At 48.4% G+C, this 6,264-nt stretch overlaps 1 long non-coding RNA gene across 1 annotated transcript; it reads right to left on the bottom strand.

Annotated features, from left to right (window-relative positions):
* Positions 1 to 2,391: 2,391 nt before the first annotated feature.
* On the bottom strand, positions 2,392 to 5,762 carry LOC112550359. Its single transcript, XR_003094145.1, has 3 exons — positions 5,492 to 5,762; positions 5,135 to 5,267; positions 2,392 to 2,546 (listed from the first exon to the last, which is right to left on the bottom strand). It is a non-coding gene; the product is annotated as an uncharacterized LOC112550359 (long non-coding RNA).
* Positions 5,763 to 6,264: the final 502 nt, after the last annotated feature.

Here is a 6,264-nt window from a genome sequence, read left to right as displayed (position 1 = left end):
AAGAGCGGAAGAACTTGCAGGCTCATAATTTTGGATGGCAACTGCATTTCTGTTTTGATTTCAGACTGCATAACGCACCCTTGGAGACCGGTGCAGCAAATGTTACAGATGGAAGGAGGCTTTGTGTGGGCCCAAAATTAATAAAGAGAAAGCTAAGAAGTGAGCTGGCAAATGAAGAACCTTATGAACAGGCCAGATATGTGTGCTAATAAAAGTGCCCAGTTCCCAAACAGTTTCTCAACCACACCACTGAAGTACACACCCTTCCGGCAGGAGAGAAGATGGGAGCACATACTTTTGGTTATACTTGCTGGCCAGCTGGCTACGCTGCTAGTTAGGGAGCCGGACTGAATGTCATGGTGTCAGGAATAAAGAGGGGAACTGAAGTGACTGTGACTCGGCAGTGGCGTCCGGTGCAACTTTTTATGTTATGACTAAATTCCCATTTCCAGCCAGGTGCAGCCAGTGTAGTTTTTGGTCTGGAAATCAGGAGGTTATCTTATCCCAGTGGTTAGAGAGAAGTTGAGGCTTCCAAACTGGAAGGCAGTGGAGAAAGAAATTCAGAGATCTGAAACCTTATAATTTTGTCTCTAACACATTTAAAGCCCAGTTTTCATAAGCGGTATCTACAATTGCATGCCAGCATCATAAATGTGAATTTGCATCCTCCAACCTTCCACCTTGCCGGAGCTGATCTAAGCCGGTGGGTATATACAGACATACCATCCCTAATGCTATGGGCTTCTGAATATGGGGAAATTCATACTGAGCCCACGGTAAGTCCCCTTCTGAAGTGTGAGCCCCTATGTGATTTTGGGGAAAGAACGTGGCCCATGGAGCCTCACTGTGAAGTTGCCTTTCCAGGGAGATGGCTCAAGCTTTCCCCCTGCTGCGTTATGTGAAGCACATTGTGGTGCATCACATCCGCTGTTACTTTCTGTGGATCTGCTTGGGTCTGTGCAATAGGGCTTCAGTAAGGCAGCAGTGAAGCCTATGAAGATGAATACAGACAACCCTGCCTGGAAAGCTGGGAGTAAGGGGCTGAAGATAGGGGAGCAGTATGCAAATTATGAATTCATTTGTGCAAATTAAAAATACCCAACCCTTTCTGGATTCGAGTTGGCTTCCACATGCAGTTGCAGCCCTTTATATCTATTGCATGGAGACAACAGCTGCTATTACGCGTCCAGAGGCTGCCTCTCACCATGGCATCTAGACTCCATTGCAATACACAGCAATTTGCGTCACACACTTACGTACCTCAGGAAATAAGCACATGCTACCATTAATGAACTCCAGCTTTGATTGAGTTGCTAGAGGGAGTAAATCTCAGAAAGAGAAGACTCTTCACAGGCATTGCCTTGCTGCACCCCTAAATTCCTAGACTCATAGAAAATGAGGGCTGGAAGGGACCTCAGGAGGTCATCTAGTCCAACCCCCTGCTCAAAGCAGGACCATCCCCAACTAGATCACTCCAGCCAAGACTTTGTCAAACCGCGTGTTAAAAACCTCCAAGGATGGAGCTTGCACCACCTCTCTGGGTAACCTGTTCTGCTGCTTTACTACCCTCCTCATGAGAAAGTTTTTCCTAATATCCAGCCTAAAGCTGCCTTGCTGCAACTTGAGACCATTGCTCCTTGTTCTATCAATTCAGTCCCCTTACGAGACAAGGGGTTTTTGGCTCATGGCAGCTGCCAGGTGACATATCCAAGAGTTAGTCTAGAAATAGAAGAGGTAGAGGAGAGCTGTGCAGCTCATTACCTCTGTGAGTTGAGGGTGGCAGGGGACAGGACTGATGTTCAGTCTCATGCTCAAGCACCCCTATATCTGCCTCCCTCCTTGAAAATCATGATCTACATCAGGGATCATTATTATTAGAGTGGGTCAGATGATTCATTCTTCATGTTCAATGTGGATTTGGCCCTATCCTTTGTTTAGGAATAGTTAGAATCATAATAGGAAAGACAAGCTGGCAGGGTCCGTAGAAAGTCATCTAGTTCAGCCCCCTGCTCAAGGCAGGATCATCCTCACCTAAACCATCCCAGACTAGTGTTTGTCCAATGCGCCCTTGAAAATTCCCAAGAATCGAGATTCTACAACCTTTCACGGTAGCTTGTTCCAAAGCTTGACCACCCTCTTAGTGAGAAAGTTTTTCCTCATTTCCAATCTCAGTTTCCTCTGCCATGACTCCATCCTGAATTTGTAGACGTATTCACCACTGTTTCAATGAACAGTCACTCCACTGTTCTCTGAACTGTTCTCTTTGCTTGCCATTGTGGGGCAAGTAATAGGTCATCTCCGTCACATGCTGTTGTTTTTGCTTCTTAATTGGATGAATGAAACCTTTTCAAAGAAAGAAGTAACCAACATCAATTGGCTTTTAATGCCCTCTCAGCCCAGAGATAAAGAATCATTCCCAGTAAAATGCATTAGACTCTTGGCCCTTGTATTTCCATGAATCCTCAGATGCCATCTAAGTATGTTTGAATGAAGATGATGATGATGTGTTGTCTCAATCAAGGACCAGGACTCAGCAGTATTAGGCACTGTGTAAAAATGGAACAAGTAAATGGTTCCCACCCCAAAGAGCTTATAAATTAAGTACATTTTTGCTCAGGGTTAGCAAAGAGAAGAACACAGTGTTCTCATTTATTTTGCCTGATTCACTCAGCTCTCAAGCAGGCATAAGGAGAAAACAGAAAGGGACTGCCTGCAAAAGAGATCACTTTGCTCACATTAAATATTTGGGGTGATATCAGGACGGTGGGGAAGAGAAATTTCTGCCTACACTGTAGTCAGGGTGTGTAATGTTGGAGCCTGTCAGACCCTCTGTCTACATGGGAACAGCTAGAGTTCCTCTGAATAGACTGCAGTAAGTTTGTGTGGCAACCAGGGTGGTCTTGGGTTTAAAGCAGCTGCAAATTCAACCTCCTGATCCCATGCTCTTTGCAGTGCTTGCTTTCTCTCTTCCCTGCTTTGGTTTCTCAGCCTCATGTTTCAAGGACACCCAGAAAAGGCTGTTCTTTTCCCATCAGGCTGCATCTCTGCAGAGCAAGTCTGAAGCCCTCGTCCATGCCAGGCTTGTTTGACCTCCTTTCATCGCCAGATGTTTCACTGGAGAGCTACACTTGGGAAAGCTCTGGGCTGCACTTGGCTGCCAGTGAACGCTGGCTTGGTCAAGCCATTATAAACCAAAACAGTGCAAGAAAAACAGGACCTAGTAGTCTAAGTGGAGTTGGCCGACGGCAGAGCTGAATCCAGGCATTTGCTCAGGGAAACACACCTGCTCTCAAGGGGTTTGGTCTTCAAAAATCACCTTAAGTCCCATAGCCAAGTTGAGCTGAGTTGTCTGTATTTGATATTCCCCCCTCCACTTGCCTAGTAGATTATGCTAAACTCAATGCAGTATCCTCTTTCTAAGCCTCTCTCACTGCATTGTACCCTACTGAGCTCCCCAGTTGCAATCCAACATAACCGGGTGGGAGGAAAAGGGCAACCCATTGTGAAGGTGCATGATGGGGCTGGTAGACAGAGATATCTGAAATACTGGCACACAGTGCAGCCTAATGGCTGCCAGCAAGGCTCACTTGGAGTGGGCATGCATAGGCAGTGAAGGGCTATTTGGGGAATTCGCTGTGGACCTCTGTATATTGCAGGACTTTTCTTCTCAAGCATGGAGTTTGTTCTGCAGGGCTTCAGTCTACTTTGACAACATCTCTCTGCCCTCCTCATTCCTCCCTCAGCTTCCTTATTCGGGGCCAAATTCTGTCCTGACTTACAAGTGGTGCAAACCTCTTGAAGCCACTGAGCGGAGCTGTGTAAGACAGGAGCCAGGACAGGATTTGACTTGAAACCTGGCCATGTGGATGCAAAGTGAGCAGGTCCCAAAGAGAATGCAGAGCTGATTAATGCTGTTGTGATGGCAGGTGTCACCCATCAGCACTGCTATGTATAGTCCTGCAAGTTCATGTGCTCATTTTGCAAGCAAATGCTCATCCTTGGAAAGACGCCATCCCTTGTTGTCAATTTTATTATGCGCGGGGGGGGCAGGGGGAGAGGCAGGAGTGTGCTCTGCTGTGGCCTCAGATGGGAGCCAGTTCCTGAGGGTCTGGGAGCTGGGCTGGGATCTCTAGAAGAAGGGTTTCCCTACGTGCTATTTAACCACTGCTGTTCCAGGACTCACATTCAGGTGTAAGAAAACACACTCATCCTCCATGCCAGGGCTGTCCAGCTACCGGGCCCCCATGCCACAAACTCTCCGATGCCACCCACCCGTAGGGGCAGCTCCTCCCCATGCCATGCACACAGCTCACCCCCTCCTATCCAGGTCTGCCATGCAAGCAGCCCCGCTTTGCCACCACACACATGGGCTTCTACTTTTGCCACGTGCTCAGCGTGGGTATCCTGGTGCCCCTGCCCCACATGCAGCATGGGCTGCCCTGCCCCCAGGAACAAGGTCAGGAAGTGGACGCTGTAGGAAGTAGGGGGAGCCCGGAAACCTGCAGGCAACATGTTGACCCCTCATGGGCGCCCCGTTGGGCAGCCCAGCTCCACGCTGTTAATTTGATTTCTCCTCCACTTGGAAGCTGAGCTGAGTTGTTGGTCATGTGCTGCCACGCGGGAGAGGAACAGCACCGTGCTGACGTGATTATTAGAGCCCAGAGAGAAGGGTCCCACCCATTGAATGACCAGCATCATGTCCTTCAGCAATCGGGTTTCCCCATCCAAATCCCAGCTGTTTATTTTAGGAAATCTGCCTGCCTGTTGTCCACGGCTGTGTGACTAAAGCCTGTAGCCGGAGTCGCGGCTGGCATCACTTCGGTGTTGTTAAGCCAGTTAAGACTCTGGCCCTGGAAACCCTGCTGCAGTTCTGATGTGGGCTAAGCAAATCTAATCCTCTCATTAATGCCAGTCTCATCACTTTGGTAGTGGAGCACCAGCTTTTTGTGTGATCTCAGTTACGCACGAGGAGGAACCACAGGCTAGTCAGTGGGTCCTACGCTGCTCAAGGTCTTCTGCTGTATCCCTCACTCTGGTTTCCAAGCACCTTTCGGAGGAGCAATAAAGGGGAGTCACATCAGGACATGAATATTCAGGCCGGGAGCTAGACTTGACCCCAAGCCCTCCACTTTACCTCTCCTGCTTTTTCTGTTTCTTATCCCAAACAGACAGTTTCTCACTGGATGGTCTCCTTCCAGAACGAGGCCTCCTTCTCCGGCCCCGTCTCTTCAGCCGCTGAGCCTTGCATGGTGGCATCATTCAGCAACCTGGGCAAGAGGAACAGACTGATTCAGAAGGAGGAAGGGATCTGATCACACTGTGTTCCGCCTTGCACACTCACAGTGACATTTCAATCTCTTTTAAACATCCGCTCCCTCATTCCTGCCTCCTAATATTCCCCAACGGCCCTGGCGAGAGCTATTTTAATCCTTCATCATTCATCACAAGGCCCCTTCCTGTTCCCTTTCCATCTGCTCCGGCATGTACATACTCGTGTCGATCCGCCGAGAAAGCCCCTGCGGTAGCCATCGTTGGAAAGGTCACCCCGGGATAGTCACAAACAGCAGGTGTGAAACGATCGCTGGCGCAATTCCAGGCATGTGGCAGGAAGGAAAAGCCTGGACAATAGGAAGGAATGGGATTGTGTTTCCAGCTGAAGGCTCATGGCAGGGCGATGGGATGGGGCCCATCATGAAAATGTGAACCGGTTAGGCTGTTGCTAAGCCTTTCCTCCCCCAACCCAGTTGTTTCCAGCTTGCTTGAAGCCATTTAGAAATCCTGCATGTACAAGTCACTATGCCCCAATTCCTCCCAGGCAATCAGATGAGGTAGATGTCATCCCTTGCCTTCGACATGGGTCCTATTGCTTTCCCAGATGAACAGCAAGGTGGTTTTTCCATGACAAAACGAACTTCAGGATCTTAAAACATTTGGAATGAGCTTCTACTCTAACATGTACAGTTCAGACACTGCTGTGATTAGAGAGCTAGCTAGACAAACCGCTTTCCTTAAACCCCTGTTCACAGCAGTGTTGTGTAAGAAAAGAACGGGGGTTCATTTAATGTTGCAGTGTAAATCAATTCATAGGAACAGTGTGAATAGCATTAGGTACCCGGAGGATGCTTTCATGCCAGTGTTTTGCTTTAGTGGATATAAATGTTGCACTCTGAAACCAGTAGAGAAGGGCAGTGATGGAAGTGTCATGCTATCAGCGAATATGGAGGTTAGCACTGGCACAAAATTCATGGTCTCTGCCCCAAGGTA

This window comes from Alligator sinensis, unplaced genomic scaffold (genome assembly GCF_000455745.1).
Source record: "Alligator sinensis unplaced genomic scaffold, ASM45574v1 scaffold402_1, whole genome shotgun sequence".
Taxonomy (NCBI): Eukaryota; Metazoa; Chordata; order Crocodylia; family Alligatoridae; genus Alligator; species Alligator sinensis.
Note: the sequence above shows the minus strand (reverse complement) of the source record. Positions and strands in the feature narration are given on the sequence as shown.